The following is a 20,710-nucleotide window of genomic DNA, read 5'->3' on the forward strand; positions in this document are numbered from 1 at the left end:
TCAAACAATAATTGTTTTCTATGCAGTCTTCTTCAGCACTTTGTTTCAAACCCATAGGTGCACGTGATAAAGCATCAGCAACAATATTTGAAGGACCCTGTATGTAAACAATACTAAAGTCAAATTCCTGTAGATACAGCGCCCATCGTGACAATCTTCCATGAGTTAATTTTGTTGACATAAGAAATTCCAGAGCTCAATGATCGGTGTAAACCTTAGTATGTCTGCCAAACAAAAATGTCCGAAATTTTGTAAAAGCCCAAACAACAGCCAAAGCTTCAAGTTCCGTAATCGAATAATTTTTTTTTTATTTAGAGAGAATACGACTTCCAAATGCAATAGTCTTTTGTACTACAACGCCGTTTTCTTCTATCTCTTGAAATAAATGTGCACCTAGGCCTTTGTATGATGAGTCCGTCGCCAAACAAAAATCTTTAGATAAATCCGGATGTGAAAGAAGTGGAGCAGCAACTAAAGCATCACGGAGTTGTTCAAATTCTGACTGAGCTTCCTCATCCCAATACCAATTAGATTTCTTTCCGCATAGTTCACATAAACGAGGTGTGGCCAAATCGTCTAATCCAACAAAGCGTCTAAGAAAATTACAGACACCAAGGAAACTACGAACATCACGTTTTGTGGTAGGAACAGCATAATTACGAATAGCGTCTAGTTTCTCTGGATCAGGAAGAATACCTTCTGTAGAAATAATGTGACCGAGAAATTTCACCTGAGAACGACCAAATTCAGATTTTTCTAAGTTCACTGTAATGCCAACTCTTGCAAAGATACGTAATAATGAATCCAAAATTTTGTTATGCTCACTCCAAGAACGTTTAGCAATAAGAATATCGTCAACATATGAAGTAATATTGTCGCGAAGATAAACAGGTAAAATTTCATTTAAGCTACGAATGAATGCTGCTGAAATACAGTAAGTCCACATGGTAATTTCCGAAATCTCCTTTGGGTAAATTAGTCATATCTGGTTATTGTTTACTTATTCTCTAGATAGATTGATAGTCGAAGAGTTGGTTTGACAGATGCAAAGAATAGTAGAAGAGTAGGCAGCGGTGCAGAAAACTAAAAGGGAAATAGCACCACTACAGCTCGGGGCCCTATGCACGCTACGGCACATATTCACTTAGTGTAGTGAATCCCCTGAGGACTTTAATAGCCGCACATAATTTCCAGTTTGTGACTTAGCGGCCAATTTGGTGGAAGTGCGTACATAAATAGATCTAACCATGAACATGGATGTATGTCATTCTTAGAATTGCGAAAGATCTTAAATTTCCGAACAGTCAAAAAATGTTTATAGTCAAAGTTTTCGCCTCGTGGCGACAAAGACCTACCGCGTCTGTCCCAGTCCCAATGTCGATTATTGTCAAGTTCGCGCGCCTGGCGCTCTCTTGTTGCATCCCGTAAATGAAACAAATTATTTTCTTCAAACCCCTATGCTATCTGTGACTCTAAATTTCTTCTACTGTCTTTTCCTACAATTTCGCCTTCGATTTGTTTGACTTGCTTTCGTAATGCCTCAACTTCCCTTTTAACGTGTTCATTACATTTTCCCTGATTTTCAACATGCTTATTTATGTTCTGGTACTCTTCGGTTTCCGCAAATGGCAATGGTGCTGTATCATCTGAATCTCTGTCCCCATTTAAACTAAGACTTGTCAATTTATCTGAAATCTCCTCAACTCTTTCCGATAAATCACCTATTTGTTCTTTCTGTTTATTTACGTCTTCCGTAATTGTCGTGACTCGGGTTTCAGTATTAACACATTTGGTAGTTAGCTGTTCATATTGTTGTGTTAGGTTATTTATTCTGTCATTTGGTACGGATTCCTCGATTCTCTTAAATATTTCCTCCTTATCGTGTGCACGTTGTAAATTTAACTCTGAAAATTTTTGTACTATCACGCGATCTCTTTCTTCCTGTTCTCTATCCTGCTCCTTTTGTCTAATCTCTACTGCAATTGATCTATTATTGTGAGCATTCAAAATCGGTTGTACTTCTTCTCTGATTTCTTTCTTTAATTCATCTTTCATATTTTTGAAACATGTCCCTATTCGTGAGTCTAACCGTGTTGTTTCCATCTCTGTTTCTAAACGTGTTGCCACTGTTTTTAATTCAGATCCTAACCGTGTTTCCATTGTCCCCATCTCAGTTCTAATTGTTCCTACTTGTGATCCCAAATTTAATATTGCACTCATCAACTGCTCCATATTGACTTGTTCGAAATTCTTTTCGCCCCTAACATTTCCCGCAAAGCCAGTTTCCTTCGTCATAGCTGTAAAGCTATCTGTGTTCGATACTATTCCAGAATCTTCTATCGTTAATCTCGTACCCTGTGAATTTTCTGATTGAGAAAAATTTTGAAATGGTTCCGGACTATCTTCCCGATTTATTAAATTGTTTCCCACTTCATTATTCATCATACTGTTCTCCTGTGTTGGCGAGTTCGCCATGTCAACAATTTTGTTATTCTGACTGCTCATCATTTTTGTCTTTTTCATCGATCGCATAATCATTTACAAAACATACAAAACTCGTCACTGTACGAAAATTACACACAATGACTCTTTATCTCCAACAGTACCATTCACACGAAATGTTTCCTTCAAACACGATTAACGAACAATTGAAATAATTGCACTAAATTGTCAGACCTGTAGACAAGACAACAAATTTCAATTTTGGAAAATACCATTACAAGAATGCCAATTACCAAATCTACGCATGCAAAATAGACTACAATTACTAAACTACAAATTACTACAACAATACTACTGTCTACTATTTTTACAATCAGAAGATTCCACGGAACGATCCGAAGCAGCGGTCGCCACGTGCATGGGGGCTTAATTGAATAAAATGCAAATATTTTTAGTTTTTCGTACCTGTATGTCCGATTACGCTGTGTCTCGTAAACGGTTGCCCCTGACTAGTATTTGTACGCAATCTGACTGCATAGAACAACAACAAAGAATAAAATGAAAGTTTCCGTTAATACAATTAATTAATTAAGTCCCCAGCAACTATAAAACCAACGCAACAACAAGCACAAGAGTAACTGTTCTGTGTGTGGAAGTGTGATTCAACGTACACATCTGGCACGGTTCTTCTTCAATAAGACAAGAAATTTCAAATACCATTTATACTGACGTGATAAAAAAAAAATTAGAAATACTATAATTGCGCAAGAAAACCAGAATTACACTCTAATACAAGAACACAAGCCAAATGCTTTGTTGACTGAACCTGTAATGACGCATTATTCAGGACATTGAAATAATGAGAAAAAAAAAAGAAAAGGAGTTTGTTATCTCATTTATATTGATGAAAATCACTCTAATCCTTACAAAATCTCCACAGCGACCCGCTACTACCACATCTCAACAAGAACTCCCTACTGCCACATCTCGACAAGCACTCTTCACTACGACATCTCAGCACTGACTACTACGAGTTCTCAACAAGCACTGCCCTCCGCTACTTCTCAATAATCACTGCCAGTGGAGGCGGCGAAACAAAACTCTCTGGCGCTGTGGCTCAGTGTAGCCACCTTTCAAGGTAACGGAATATATTCAAAGTGAGTCAAGAGGTGCTAAGGGAATAAGAATAGAAAATGATACGCTAGAAAAAGTAGGTGAGCTTTGTTATTTTGGGATCAAAATAAGTGACGCTAGCTGAAGTAGAGAGGATACAAAATGCTGACTTTCAGTAGCAATAAAAGCATTATGGAAAATGGGAAATCTGTTAACACCAATTAGGTCATTTCTGGTTTATAACGTGGAGTGAAACGTGGACGATAAGCCGTTAAAACAAGAGGACAGTAGTAGTTTTTGAAACGTGATGCTACAGAAGAACGCTGAATATTAGATGGATAAATCCGATAATTAGCCAATGCATCGAACTGGGGAACAAGGTATTTGTAGCAGAACTTGTCGAAAAGAAGGATCGTACGATGGACAGATCTTGAGACATCAAGGAATCTTTAATTTGGTGAAGGAGGGAAGTATAGGAGGTACAATCTGTAGAAGGATACCACGGCTTGACTACAATACGCAGCTTCACATGGATGCCTGCTACAGTAGGTATGCAGAGATGAAGAGGCCTGCACAGGATGGACTTGTGTGGCGAGCTGCGTCAAACCCGTGTTCGGACTCAGGATCCCAACAATTTTTCAGCATCTGCCCTGCAAACCCTCCTCACAAAGAAATTGGTTGTTTAAAGTGAACAGTTTATGAAGGATGTCTGGATTTTGCCGCTAAAAACTTGCATATAATGTAATATTGGCGACTTTGATGTTACACCCACTCATAACAGAGTGAATGCAGCTATTCGTACATAACCTCAAAATTACTGATGTAGTGTTACTGTTAACCCAAGAGTGACAAGCCAACTACAGGTGAAGTGGTTATTCACGGAGAAGGTCGTGCTGACCGCTCGTCACACGGACAGCAGGAGGAACCGTTACTCTGAGCAGACCGCTCGTTGCGATAGCCACTCTTCCTCCTAAGGCGACAAGCTGGGCGCACGGAACAAGAGGCACGGCTTGTAGCGGGCGGTGCATGCACGTCACGCCGCCACGCGCACGTCGCCGCCATACGAGAGCGACGGGCCGCCGTCAGCGGCGAGTTGCGCCCTGGCGAGGCCCATAGCGGGCCACTCTTGCTGCGTTTGGTGACGTAATGCGACGCCGCGCCGACAGCCAGCCTTCCCAAGTGGCTCGTCTCGTCATGCGTGCCGCTCCGGCCCGACGACGCCACCGAAGCTTTAAGCTGGAAACGTATCCAGTCTTCTTGTCGTGACTATAGGAGGAAATCACGAGAGATCTACGTTGAAGAAGAGAAAAATTTTCTTCAGGTTATTGAAATGCCTGCCAGCAAGCTCTCAGTCTAATGAACAAAACTGCAGCGACTGGGAAAGATAACTACCATCTACGTCTACGAAGGTCTCACCGAAACAGTCTCCCATCTGCTTTCATGGAAATACAGAAAGCACAAGAAAACAGTCAAACAGAACCGGATTTCAGCTGTATATTGTCATTTTAACGTGTTGTAAGTAGGCTGTTTATGTTATCTTTATGTAAGTAGGCTGTTGAGGTTCTTATGTAAGTAGGCTGTTTAGGATTTCTTATTGGTAACGCCACCTCTGTATGACAATCACTGGCTGTACTGTGGGCAGTCTGTGTCTGCTTTGCATTGTTGTAATACTCGCCATTGTAGTGTTAGGCAGCTGGCTGTGAACAGCGCGTAGCGTTGCGCAGTTGGAGGTGAGCCGCCAGCAGTGGTGGATGTGGGGAGAGAGATGGCGGAGTTTTGTAATTTTTCATGAACTGATATATTTATATATGATGATATCAAGGTAAATACATTGTTTGTTCTCTATTAATATCTTTCATTTGCTAACTATCCCTATCAGTAGTTAGTGCCTTCAGTAGTTTGAATCTTTTATTTAGCTGGCAGTAGTGGCGCTCGCTGTATTGCAGTAGCTTGAGCAGCGAAGATTTTTGTGAGGTAAGTGATTTGTGAAAGGTATAGTTTAATGTTTGTCAGGGCCATTCTTTTGTAGGGAATTTTGAAAGTCAGATTGCGTTGCGCTAACAAAATATTGTGTGTCAGGTTAAGCACAGTCTCGTGTAGAATTGTTGAAAGGGGACGTTTCATATGTCGACCCTTAGCCTAGGATACCTCACTGGAATCTTCTGATTTTTTTTCTTGTAGTTTGTGTAATTAGTGTAGCTATTGTTTATTGCTAGCGCGTAATTGTAGAGAAAATCTCCTTTGTAGTTGCAGTCTTTCATTGTTGTACAGTAAAACAGTTTTGGCATGCATGTAGATTTGCACCAAGTATTTCGCAGCTGCAATTAACTAGATATTATTTTCAGTGCTATTTTAATGTGTTCTCTTATTTTTGATCTTCAAATTGTGCTTTTCTTTGTTATCGTGTGAAATACTGTGACAATAATGGCGTGTGAAAAACGTAACACTAGGCTCCAAACTAAACTGAGAAATAATAGTGATGACGAGCGTAGCTTATCAGCGCCGCCGAGTAATGAATTTACTAAAGTTCAAAGTAGTAATTTGGTAACTGTGCATAGGGAAATGGAGCGGGCGTCAAACAATGGCGTGGACAGTGAAACAATTAGTGAAGAGGGAAGCATTATCGATCGATCGGTCGGCAACAGCTCGCCTAAGGAATCCGAAATGACAGGAAACAATCTCGCAAATACTGTAGATTCAGGTTTTGGATCCTCACCGTTTTCTCAAATAAGTCAAGACACATTTTCTGCTTGTCAAAATGTGAATGTTTCCGGTGTAAATTCACTGCCGAAAAGCACTGAGGAACATGTTTCAGACACCAATGCATTGTTATTACAATTAATACAACAAATGGGACAAACACAGCAAAAGCTTCAAAAGTTAGACACAATGGAACAAAATCAGAGACAAACACAGCAAAAGTTAGACACAGTGGAACAAAATCTTCAAAAGTTAGACACAATGGAACAACACCAGAGACAAACACAGCAACAGTTAGACGCAATGGAACAAAATCTTCACACCACGCTTGAACAAACACGTGAAGATTTAACTACTGAGTTACATAACATTGAATCGAAATGTCAAAAAGTCTGTAATGACGTAAAAACACAAATTTGTGAGCATTTTCAACCTATTTTTTCGCGGCATGAAAATGCATTACAGAATCACGAAGCAGCCATAAAAGAACTGCAAGCCATTGTTCATGAAAATCATGAGACCTTGTGGGCTAAAATTGACTCAGTTGCATCTACCGATTCGGTTACGCAACTTGCAATAACTCAGGAAAACTTAAAGGACACAGTAGATACGATTTCAACACAAATGGACACTCTGAAACTTGGTTCAGAAAAACACACTGAGGAAATGTGTTCACTATCGGAGAAAGTAGCCGAACTTTCGGATCAGGTCACTAACTTATCTACAAAGGTAGATGATGATCTGAATGACACAAGACCTGTAGCCTTCACTGACACTGAAGAGTGCGAACAAATTAGGAAATTCAAACAAAATCAGAATCAGATTAATACGCAACACCAAAGAGAAATCCGGGAAGTACAAGATCAGCTGACACAGTTAATACAAGAATTACGTATTTCAGAGGATACTCGCGCCCCAATACGGGAAGAGGGACTTAGAAATACGGAACAACCACAAAATAATAACACAGGACACTTCGGAAGTTATGAAAGAAATTGGCAAGGTGCACCGAATTTTGAAATGGAACCGCCGAAACGACATAACGATGACCGATATGCGACTCGCCGACATGATGACTTTGACTATAAGCTGTTCATTACTACACGTAAATTCAAAACATTTAAGAATTCTGGGAACGACATTCATCCACAAGCATGGCTCCATCAATTCTCTCATTGTTTTCCTCCCAACTGGTCATTAGAGCACAGATTAGAATTTATGTGTGGCTACTTAGAGAATGAACCAGCTGTAAGAATGCGATCGGTAATTCACGATTGCCACAGTGAAGGAGAGTTTTACCATGCCTTCCTCTCAGCATATTGGTCTCAAGCCACACAAGACCGTGTAAAACATAGCATCATGATGATGAAACACTTTGAACAATCTGAATTTTCCAGTCTTGTCAAATATTTTGAAGACATGTTGCACAAGAATCAGTACCTGTCAAACCCATACAGCCCCTCAGAACTCATCCGCATTTGCTTAATCAAATTACCTGAACATTTACGACATATTATTTTGGCAGGACGTTGCAAAGACGACATTGAAGCTTTTCAGGGACTGTTACAAGAACTGGAAAGTGACACTGACAATCGCGGAACACAGGAGCACAACAATTACAGATCACATCAGTCGCAATTCCGCGATGAAAGAAATAATAACTGGACGCGACAAGGCTATTCTCACAACACAAATCGTGACCGAAACAGACACCACCCGTATTACAACCGTTGGCAGAGTAGTAATAATTACAGGGAAAGATCACCTCTCCGTGGTAATGACTATCACAGAGACAATAAGAGAAACAGACAATATGGGAACCAAAATAAATACTATCAAGGGAGACAGAATAACTTTAGACGCAACGGACCAGCGCGCAGTTACGATTCAGGGAGAAATTCTCCACCATGTGACCGACAAGAAAGAAACTATGGAATCTACCGACATGACGACAGACGATATATTCGTAACGACAGACCTGAATTGTATCAGAACTGGCGGGATTCAAACAGAGCGGGGCACTTTCGACAACGTGAATTTGTAGAAGCTAGGTCTCCTAATCCCAATAACGACGCGCGCCAACAAAGGGACAGACAATGACTCGCACCGCAGGCAGCCGCGTGCGGCCGCTGGCTCAGAGAAAAATAACACAGACGCTAACCTTGTGAAAAATTCCAGTATTCTTCACTGACGTATACTGCATGATAATTACGTTCAACCTGAAATTCTGAGTACTTTGAAGAGTAAAAGATTGTACCACATTTCACTTGTAAAACCGTTTATTGAAAGATAATCTGCCTTTTAACTTTGTCTTTGCCATAAAACGTTTCACTTCACGTTACTAGTATGCTTTAGAAACTGTTACCATGCAACAATGTTTGAAGTTAAATATCCAGCCAAGAACCAAGAGAAATTATTTAAACAGAAATTACGAATGCATTGTTATTGCGAACAGACGACACAGTGTAATTGTGTGTGTACATTCTTGCTTGTTAGTTGCACGATTAGAACATTTACCAGTACTGCTAATGAGATTTTAATGCAACATTTTGGTTTACTTGAAAATACATTCCGGATTTAAAGTACTTTCTGTGAGATACCAGACGGCACAGTGGTTAGTTTATGTGACAGCTACACGATTTTATCATGACGCTACTAATGAGTGACAATTTACAATGTTGCTTGTGCGGTGTTTCTGTTTTATATCTGCACAGTTTTTCTGTTTTATTCTGGAAAGTAAAACATGTTTTAGTAGTAACTTTTGTGGTATAGCAACAATGAGACAGCCTTTTTCGTGGCACAACATTACGTTACTGTACAGTACTTTCTTCATCACGCCAATAAGCATAATAACTACGACATCTATACGCAAAGCATTTCACTTTTGTTTATCATGAGGTAAGTACATTGGCTTCTGCAGAACTTAGCTTTCAGAGGACGATAACTACGACACTTCCACACAGATTATGTTGCAACAAGACGCACATTTAGCGCTACAGTACACGTATTTGAGTGATTAATTTTGTACTTGAAACATTTATTTTTAAAGATTTTTTAATTACAAAGAAAGTTTTCCGTGATACATTTCATTCCATTGCTGTAATTTGTAACACCTGAGGGCATAATTACATTTATCCTCAGGGGGGTACACGCTTACTTTGTGTACCATGTGTGTGGCAACCACAAGGAACCCTAGCTAATATGGTATTTGCTTATACAACTTTATACATCGGTACCATATTTCTCTAACACACAAATTACACAGCTATCTGATCATTTAACTGAGAGATAAACTTTTTTTATTACATCAGTGACATATGTTTACGCAATTACAGAGTTGGATTACTTCACACTTACGAAATTGTATTTTGTCTGTACTGTGTGATCTGTTCATATTTTTTTTGGAACCATTGTGATACTATGAGAGCTTTGAATGATGTATTTGGTATGGATTCATGATTTTTAAAGTACTTTTGAGGCAGATGACACTTTTGACATGAGCAGAGAATTTTTTTAATTATTGGAGGAAGCTACGACGATTTTGAGATTTGACTGAGGTGTTATGATGTTATTTTTATGACGACGATGTGTATTATGCTGCTGAGGTATGTTTATGATTAATAGGCTGAGGCTATATGAGTTATTTGATTATGCTTCATATTTATAATGACGAAATATTGACGAGTGTCGATGGATACGTATATGTGTAATAAGGTAAGGAGTAATGAATAGTGGGTAGGGACTCTTGACTTGTGAAAAAGGATGTTGGAAACCAAGAATCGTACTTTAAGAGTTATGACATGTGTGAATCATGTGTGAATGTATCACAATGCCACTGAAAATTTTTTTGGACACTGTTATATTCATAGGATTTTGTTTCTACAGATTTGCAACGCTAATTCTTGACCTGTGAAATATTTTTATGTGAGACTGTCACTTTAGCGAAAATTGCTGTCGTAAATATTTCCGTACGAAAGTTAAGTGACCACCTGCACGTAATGCGTCGCGGGCACCCAGCTGTGTCAGACGCCTGGAGAAAAAGTCATTAGCGCGTGCCTTTCAGAGCACAGGAAGAAAGAAAAAAAAAGAAAGGGAAGGCCATTATCCTGGCCATTGTCATCCCTTTAGAGAAAGCATCGCAAAAACGACACGGTCGAACTTGAAAACATATGATTACACTAGCTCTTAATTTACGATATTTACTGAAATGCCTAATAAAATGACAAGAAATATTTTTACATCTGCACACCTGATTACGACAAGCGTCTTTCTACGAGAGTTGAGAGCTACTAACTTATGAAATGTCACATGACTACTGAATGATATTTTTATGCTTTGTTTTTCATAGTTGCTTATTTCATTTGACATCTGTTTTCCAGCTGTGTTGCAGCATTGCTTTTATAAAATAAAATGCATTTGCTAATGTGAACACTTTCTGTCAACAGATCTATTAAATAATTATTTTATGATCCACATTCTTTAAAAAAGGAGCACTTGGAAAGGAAAGAACAATAAGAAGGATCTAGTAACAGTAACACATAATTTTCTTTTCAAGTACATGGTAATATTTCTTTTTACAATCAGTTGTTGTGGTGCACCACTTTAATTACATAGATATTAAGATGTGAATACACATTTCCCTTATCTGCATTGTTGTTTTTACTGTAATATTTTTTCTGCTTGCGCTATGTCATGTTTAGGTATAAGTTGCTGCTGTTTGCCAGGCATAGTGTTATTGAATTTGACTTTTGCTAATTTATACTGTAGCTTGCTTTGCAATTTTCCATTTTTTTCATTGCTGTTTATATTAATTGTTTTGTGCTGCTGCATTGCCTCGTTCCTTAGTTTAGCATCTGAGCTCAGTAGATTTAAGTTTGCTTAAGAGGGGGTAGACTATATGAGAAACTGACTATGGAGAATAGGTAAAGAATGCATTGCGAAGTTATATAAAAAGGATTTGGGCCCAAATGAGTATTGTACAATCAGAAATAATTATTTTGAAAGAAATATGAACAGAATACAGAAAGCATGCTTGGATAGGATTTTTTTGGTGGAAACAAAGGATGAAATAAGAGGAAAGATATATGAAGTTTTGGGTTGGACTGCAGTACCAAATGTTACACTGAAAACGAACCCTGTCCTTTCCTATTGGTGTTATCCTACTATGTGTGTGTGTACCCTTGTGTATTTGTTTTCTTCCTGTCTCTGTGTAATTTCATAGAATTTTTTCTTTTAATATTAAGCTACATTCACTATGATGAGGAATACTGTTATCCTCAAATACAATTGGCATTAATAATGTGTTATTTACTTTGTAAAGATGTATAGACATTGTTTATTGTTTTGTTTTAATGCTCATGTGTAAAGTTGATGTTTCAATAATTATTCTGATCTATGTATGTACTTATGTCATAATTCCTGTAACATTGATGTATATGTTTATTTCTATTCTTTTGTAAAGCCTGTTTTACTACAAATGTTATCTGTATTGTTATGTTTTTAATAATGTATTTTGTACCTTTGTTATTGTATTCTTATGTTATAAAATTGTAATTGTCACCAGTTCATGATATTATTAACATGTAAGTTACATTTCACTGCACACGTTTCTGTTGGTCATAGTACACGGACAATATGTGAGAAGTAGGGACTGTTAGTGTTTGCACGTTTGTTAATAATTCTGCAAGGGACTGGATAACAGCATTGCTGGTTCTAAGGACAATTCCAAAAACTTTGTGAGTGCACAAGTGATGGTTTATGGACTTGCTATATTATCCGCAAGACTCTTCAATGGTGATTGTGCACCTGCACAGTCACAACAGATGGCTGCTGGCTATCTCTACAAGGACTACAGTGGGTCTACATCTTTGATGATCCATCAATACCATTATCTCTACAAGGACTACAGTGGGTCTGCACCTCTGGTGGCCCACCAATACCATACTCTCTACCAGGACTACAGTGGGTCTGCACCTCTGGTGGCCCACCAATACCATTATCTCTACAAGGACTGCAGTGGGTCTGCACCTCTGGTGGCCCACCAATACCACAATCTCTACCAGGACTCCAGTGGGTCTGCTCTGTGATGACCTACCTACCAATATTCTTCCAAACTTCGAATGACTCTGCTGTGGGTTTGCTCTGTTGTGGCCCATTACCTGTCAGCATGTCGAGAGTCAGCACTGTCTTTCCGTTGGAAGGACAACACTACTTCTTCAAGACTCCATGGAAATCCACTACTTCCGTGTGCATTTTCTTTTACTGCTCAGACTTTGAGAAAAACACTGAAATTTTACAGTGATGAACAATCTGGACTGTCTTTATGGACTGTGACAAAAATTTTAGCTTTTGACCAGCATTGTATAAATAAGTGTGTGCATTTGATATCTTTGTTATTGTAATTATGAAAAATTTTTTCAAATCGTTATTGGCCACTGCCCAAAAAAAATTTGTAAAATTTTTGTGGGGAGCATGGGGGCTATGTAAGTAGGCTGTTTATGTTATCTTTATGTAAGTAGGCTGTTGAGGTTCTTATGTAAGTAGGCTGTTTAGGATTTCTTATTGGTAACGCCACCTCTGTATGACAATCACTGGCTGTACTGTGGGCAGTCTGTGTCTGCTTTGCATTGTTGTAATACTCGCCATTGTAGTGTTAGGCAGCTGGCTGTGAACAGCGCGTAGCGTTGCGCAGTTGGAGGTGAGCCGCCAGCAGTGGTGGATGTGGGGAGAGAGATGGCGGAGTTTTGTAATTTTTCATGAACTGATATATTTATATATGATGATATCAAGGTAAATACATTGTTTGTTCTCTATTAATATCTTTCATTTGCTAACTATCCCTATCAGTAGTTAGTGCCTTCAGTAGTTTGAATCTTTTATTTAGCTGGCAGTAGTGGCGCTCGCTGTATTGCAGTAGCTTGAGCAGCGAAGATTTTTGTGAGGTAAGTGATTTGTGAAAGGTATAGTTTAATGTTTGTCAGGGCCATTCTTTTGTAGGGAATTTTGAAAGTCAGATTGCGTTGCGCTAACAAAATATTGTGTGTCAGGTTAAGCACAGTCTCGTGTAGAATTGTTGAAAGGGGACGTTTCAGTGTAGTCCGTCTTTTATAGGCCCGCAGAAAAATGACTCTGACCACTATGAGACTTAACATCTGAGGTCATCAGTCCCCTAGACTAACGTAAGGACATCACACACATCCATGCCCGAGGATAGGGTGGATAGCAATGTGCGGCTGTTTGCTGATCATGCTGTGGTGTACGGGAAGGTGCCGTCGTTGAGTGACTGTAGGTGGATACAAGATGACTTGAACAGGATTTGTGATTGGTGTAAAGAATGACAGCTAACTCTAAATATAGATAAATGTAAATTAATGCAGATGAGTAGGAAAAAGAATCCCGTAATGTTTGAATACTTCATCAGTAGTGTAGCGCTTGACACAGTCACGTCGATTAAATATTTGGGCGTAACATTGCAGAGCGATATGAAGTGGGACAAGCATGTAATGGCAGTTGTGGGGAAGGCGGATAGCCGTCTTCGGTCCATTGGTAGAATTTTGGGAAGTTGTGGTTCATCTGTAAAGGAGACCGCTTATAAAACGCTAATACGACCTTTTCTTGAGTACTGCTCGAGCGTTTGGGATCCCTATCAGGTCGGATTGAGGGAGGACATAGAAGCAATTCAGAGGCGGGCTGCTAGATTTGTTACTGGTAGGTTTGCTCATCACGCGAGTGTTGCGGAAATGCTTCAGGAACTCGGGTGGGAGTCTCTAGAGGAAAGGAGGCGTTCTTTTCGTGAATCGCTACTGAGGAAATTTAGAGAACCAGCATTTGAAGCTGACTGCAGTACAATTTTACTGCCGCCAACTTACATTTCGCGGAAAGACCACAAAGATGAGATAAGAGAGATTAGGGCTCGTACAGAGGCATGTAGGCAGTCATTTTACCCTCGTTCCGTTTGGGAGTGGAACAGGGAGAGAAGATGCTAGTTGTGATATGAGGTACCCTCCGCCACGCACCGTATGGTGGATTGCGGAGTATGTATATAGATGTAGATGTAGATGAAGGATTCGAACCTGCGACCGTAGCAGCAGCGCGGTTGGTTCCTGACTGAAGCGCCTAGAACCGCTCGGCTACAACGGCCGGCAGGCCCGCAGAGCTTGATATCTTACTACATACCATTTCAGCGCGTTAGTAGTCTCTCTCTCTCTCTCTCTCTCTCTCTCTCTCTGTCTCTCCATCCAACAGTCTTCAGTCTTCCCATAAACATATCTCATAATTTACTGCCGAGTGTTATTTGCACAGTCGCAACCGCGCCGCAACGTTGATTACGCAGGTGGGTATAGACTATCAATTTTCCGTTCGTACATCTACAGCCCAGTTCCTGACCTGCTGACCAGGGGAAAATAAAGTTTAATGGCTTGCTTGTGTCACGTGTACTTAGAGATACTAACCAACCTAAAAAAAATACTACTCGTATTAGCTTTAATTATTAGTCTGCAAATGACGTGAACATTGATGAAATGTTGTTCAGTACATTGTCCTCAATTATCAATACAAATACTTGCAGTTATACCTCAAACTCCCTGTGTAGTCAGTGCTAAGCTTTGTTTTCTCAGTTGACAGTTTCCGTAGCTTCCAAGACATTCAAAAGAACCACACCTTGCCGCTCTCTGACGAGTGTGCACATTAATTTGCCTGTAGATGGCTGTTTCTTAAACACCTTCGTTGCTGGATGATTCGCATTTCGACACTCGATGGACGGTCTTTTGGGTTCCTCCTCGCAGAGATAACACCATGCCTCATTTCTGGTGATGATGATGCTCAAAAAATTGTCACCTGCAGCCTCATATTGGTCCAGTAAGTCCCGACAATTAAGTCTCGGCAAGTAAGACCCGATGCTATTCATTTCGGTCTTTTGTGAGTATCTGAAAAACGCATCACTCTCACACTTTGCGTTAACTGGTGTTGGGAATATCTTGTCTGAGACATTACCGGCGAAATTCAGTTCTCTATATTATTCATTGGTCGCAACCCACAGATAATCAGAAGCGATTTGATCGAGACGCTACTTCTTATGATGGGTAGCAGCCGAGAAGGGGCGGGATTTGCCATGCACACCCTTCCCAGCCCTACTGAAAGGCAGTAACCACCACCTCACATTACTCACGCCTACTACAACCTCTCCATACACGTTTAGCAAGCATCGGTGGATTTCAGTTGGCACAGTTTGTTTATCAGTGAGGAATTCAATGACACATCTGTTTTGTACGCACCTCGCTGCTGGATGCCGTTGTAGAACACTCAGGGTCAGTACTGCACCAAAATAATCTGGATCCGACACTCGAAGTCAACACAAAAAAATTAGAGGCATTGGTTTCGAAATGATCCCCTTGGATATAAGACTGTGTCGCGGAATTATAAGTGTCTTTATATGATGACTTGCTGAAAGCGTGTGCGCCCGTTGGACAACTAACCTAAACAATGCCTTATGAGAAAGGTTTTAGGAGGCTTCCCCTGACTGTAACGCAAATACAAGAACTGGTATCGTTATTCATTCTTCCGTCGCTTCTTGATAAAACTTCATAATTAGAAATAAAAAGCACAAAATTGCGTATGTTGTGCAGTGCTGTAGAAAATACAAAAATTCTGTTTTTCATTTTTAAAAACTGGTCTCAATAACCTCTTTTAAAAAATTCCTGGTGAAGAGATATAAGGCCGCCCTAACCCTTTGTATTATTCATGGTAGGCACAATAAAGATACACAATGATCAGAAAACCATTGGTTGCAAAGAGTATGCCGGCCGAAGTGGCCGTGCGGTTAAAGGCGCTGCAGTCTGGAACCGCAAGACCGCTACGGTCGCAGGTTCGAATCCTGCCTCGGGCATGGATGTTTGTGATGTCCTTAGGTTAGTTAGGTTTAACTAGTTCTAAGTTCTAGGGGACTAATGATCTCAGCAGTTGAGTCCCATAGTGCTCAGAGCCATTTGCAAAGAGTATTACTGTTTGAAAGAAGAGAGAATTACGAAGAAAAGACGCAGAAAAAAAGAGACAAAAATATTAGTCCGAAGAGCTAACTACGAGGAAGAGATCTCTTCGTGCAAAATGAAAGAATGGCAGGAGGTGATACAAGTAAAATAGAAGGACGTATCTATTAGTTCTTTCCCGGTATGAGGGAATGAATCTGTAAACTTCCTTTTCATACAGTACATAAGTTTTACCACATATATCTAAATAAAACACTAACTTCGAATGTAAAAATTTGAGCGCCAGAATACGTTTTAGACTGTATTCACTTCACACTCTTAAACGAGTACGAAAGATAGTAATAAGAAGGAATGAATAATGGGCAATCCCAAGGAGACATGACCTTTATATCCTACAGCACCACCTTCACCCCTGTTAATGACCACAATTCGGCAAGGAAGACATTGCACAAGTTTCTTCGGGTATGTCGCATCCAACTGAAGACACTAACAGATGATTAAACCAGTAGTTCTAACAAATAGCGACGATGTTGATTGGTACGTTGCACCCAGTGTTCTAAATAGTCCCAGATATTTTCCTTATGATTAACACGTGGTGATTTAAAGGGTCAGTTGAGGTTAGAGAGGGTCCCTGAGTGTTCGTCAAACCAGCATCGTATGCGTACAGCACTTCTAATACAGCTGTTGGCGTCTACGTAGACGGAAATGCCTGCAGCTTACTCGTCATGAAGATGAGGAAGAAAAGGGTAACACTTGGTCACCCAGAAAGTTAAAATAAATATCTTAGTTCATGTTCAGTGTAACCTGAATAAGTGGGCCGAAGTCATGGTAAGAAGACACTCCAAACGTATCGCATGCACCAAACCTTTCACACGCTTTGGAAAAAGGCGTCTTGAATCATTTCAAAAGAGACAAAATCGCGTCTTGTCGGTCCACACTAGAGGCCCCCAGTCAGGTATCGTCTAGTTCCTGCGTCATTTGGCTCACTGTAGACTTGTAACTTCATGTGTCGCTCCAAGAGCTGTTATCTAGAAGATACGAGGCACAGCCAAACACAGAGTGGGCACCATTCGGCAAGGCCAGCCCACCGGCCTCCAGAGAGGCTCAACACAGTTACGGTCAGACGCCGTAGAGGGCGCACACGACACAGACTACGTTATGCTCCGGCTACTTTTTTTAGTTCTCTAGTTTGATGCGATCCGGCATGAATTCGTCTTCTGCGCCAACCTCATCTCAGAGTAGCCCTTGCACTCCACGTCTTCAATTGTTTGTTGGATGTATTCCAGCCCCTGTCTTCCCCTACAACTCTGACCCTATACAGCTCCCTCTAGTACCATACAAGTTATTTCCTGATATTTTAACACATGTTCTAGCATCTTGTCCCTTCTTCTTATCAGTGTTTTGGGTATATTCCTTTCTTCGCCAATTCCGCGGAGAACCTCTTCATACCTTACATTATCAGTCCACCTCATTTTTAACATTCTTCTCTAGGGCCACATTTCAAACGCCTCGATTCAGTTTTGTCCCACAGTCCATAATTCCCTACCATATAATACTCCAAATGCACGTACTCAGAAATTGCTTCCTCAAATAAAGACCTACGTTTAATGCTAACAGACTTCTTTTGGCTAGGAACGCCCTTTAAATGGGAACATTTTAGGTTAGGCTTTACTGTGACTTTTATCGATATCGAATGAAACAAGTTTACTGTTACCAGTAACTGTTTACTTATATCCACAACGCGTTTCGAATGTTTAAACTTCCAAAATCAGGTGGATTTATATTTGTTAGTATGACATATGTGTGTGCTGTGTTACGATTTTGGTGTAAGCTGTGGCACTGTCAAGCGGCGAAATAAAATCGCTACTTCAGAACATCTTTAGACGTAAGTTTAATTTTTAGTCAAAAAACCTCCCCAAAACCATGGTCTGAAATAATGTTTTTGTTTCTCCACCAGGCAGTGCCACAGGTTACCCCAAAATCGTAGCACAACACGCACGTATGTCATACTAATACAGATAGATCCATCTGATGCTGGAGGTTTAGACGTTTACAACGCGTTGTGGATATAATTGAACAGTGACTGATAACAATAAACTTGTTTCATTCATAGGAAAGATCTATTTGTTAGTGCTATTCTGCTTTTTATGTCCTCCTTGCTTCCCCCGATGTGGGTGATTTTAATTTCAAGGTAAAAGAATGCCTGATCACCAGTTCCTCCTTACGTCACACGAATGGCTCTCAAGTGGACATCCAACCACATAAAGGGACATACGGTTCACAAAGTCAACGAAAGAGAACCGATGTGTCAGCCATACGAAATCATCCAAAGAAACCAAACCGGAGACTGGAGGATCAACCAAATTGTTCAACTGCTGCCCGAACTGGGAAAATGAATCCCGGCATTATGTCTCAGCAGCAGCAGCACTCAGACTCTATAAAGTTAGTTCGAAAGTATCAAAACCGTACCTCCTGACAGTACCGGAATCTATATACCTACGGCTGTTGCCCAGAAAACTCTAACTGGGCGTTCTACTAGTTATTTTACTCACCATTCACTGGATTCCGGGCTAGACCAGAGTTCAAAGATTGAGCGGTGCAAGTGAGCTATGAATAACATTGGCACGCATCATTTTTTGCACTCAAGATACTTAATGTACAATTTGCATTAATAATTCGTTGTGCTGCAGTTTTCTTAAATCTGTTTGGCCCTGTGACGAGGCTCCGTGCATCGTGCAAGCAAGCTACCTTGAAACAACTATTTCCGCTCGTAGTGGGTTCTCTTCTTGCCACATTTATACTTGAGGCCAAAGGTATTTTCTGAATACAACAGTCATCAATGGCCCTTTGCTAGAAAATTTACCGGCATTTTCTTTAGGCGACGGCGAGAAGACACAGAAACCTAAATCTATGGTGCCGAACGAATATTAAGAACCAGCGTCCTCTAGCATAAGAGTTCTGCACGTATGTAGCTTCGCACCTGCAAGAGCATCATGCATACTACCTCACCGAGGTGTTTCAGTGAACGTCTCGGGCGATGACATCTTTAGCGAGAAGCAGCACGATTTTCGATACATTTAATGAGAGAAAAAGTTCCACGGCATTACTTCATGTGACCTTGAAGGCCACAGAAGAAATGAAAAGTCATGCTGACTTGCGCGTCCTATCTGAAGGAAAACCGTGATCACAGGTACTCCGTGATTGCAACAGCTGCTGCCAGTAAGGACTCACTCAAAGATGTTTGCGAACAACGTCCAGATGGTTGGCCCCCACTTTTGGGGTAGTGCGTTGACCTCTTGGTGCGCTTGGCAGATGTCTTTACCACCAGTCCGATGGCCTCAGCTGGAAATGTTGACAGCCATTTCGTTACGCAATTACCAAGAATCTGATACTTTTTTTACATAATCAGTTATTCGCCTGATTTCATGCTTTCACCCATCTTCTCCTATCGTTGTGCTAATCTTATTATCAATTAGTACGTACAAACACAATGTATAATATGTTTTATGTGTCCTAGTCTTCGTCGACCTCTACTATCTTTCCACTGTTCTTCTTCTTACGGAGCCAAGTTAACTACTGCTGGATGTGTAGCAGATATCCTACTAACCTGCCTCTTCTTCAGATAAGTGTCTTCCACAGGCGTCTTTTCTCAGTAATTATTTTTAGTACTTACTCATTTCTCACTTAATCTGTCCATTTAATTTGTGACATTCTATGAAAGCACTCCACTCCAAAAGTTTCCACTTCTTCTTTTCCGAATTTCAGGTGGTCTACCCCCGCCTTTCGCACAAAGCCGTGCTGGACACATACACGTTCAGACATTCTGAATCTTCTTCCTTATTTTCCTAGCAATATCTGACAAAGGAAGAGTTCTTTCCTCGAATGATGCGTTTTTTGGCCTTACTTTGGCCATCAAGAGTAAAATATCTACATGGGAGAATTCTGTCACTCCTTCCGCTATTGCGACGTTCCTAATTTCCATACTGAGCAAGCAATTACTAACTTTTCTGTAAGCCTTCATCATCTTCGTCCTACTTTGTGTATCCAGAAGCCACATTCTGTCATATACGCTGTTCATTACTTTAAAAAGATCTAAGTCTTCCTCCCATATCGGCCAGGAGAGCTATTCAACTGCGAAACTTCGCATGAGGGCTTGATCTATCATACACGAAGTGCTTTGTTTGTGAATGAGTCTGGTCCTACTGTCAAAACAGTTCCACTCTGTCATTTCATTAAAAAGGGAGGCCACTCGTAATTGGTGAGACTAAAATTTCACGGCACTTCTATTACGAATTACACTCGAATAGTTATTTGTCTACTAATTATCATTTGTTCTGTGGGTTATATCTACATGTCTGGACAACTACACTGCTGGCCATTAAAATTGCTACATCAAGAAGAAATGCAGGTGATAAACGGGTATTCATTGGACATATAAATTGTACTAGAACTGACATGAGATTACATTTTCA

The sequence above is a fragment of the Schistocerca serialis genome, chromosome 6, assembly GCF_023864345.2.
Source record: "Schistocerca serialis cubense isolate TAMUIC-IGC-003099 chromosome 6, iqSchSeri2.2, whole genome shotgun sequence".
NCBI lineage: Eukaryota > Metazoa > Arthropoda > Insecta > Orthoptera > Acrididae > Schistocerca > Schistocerca serialis.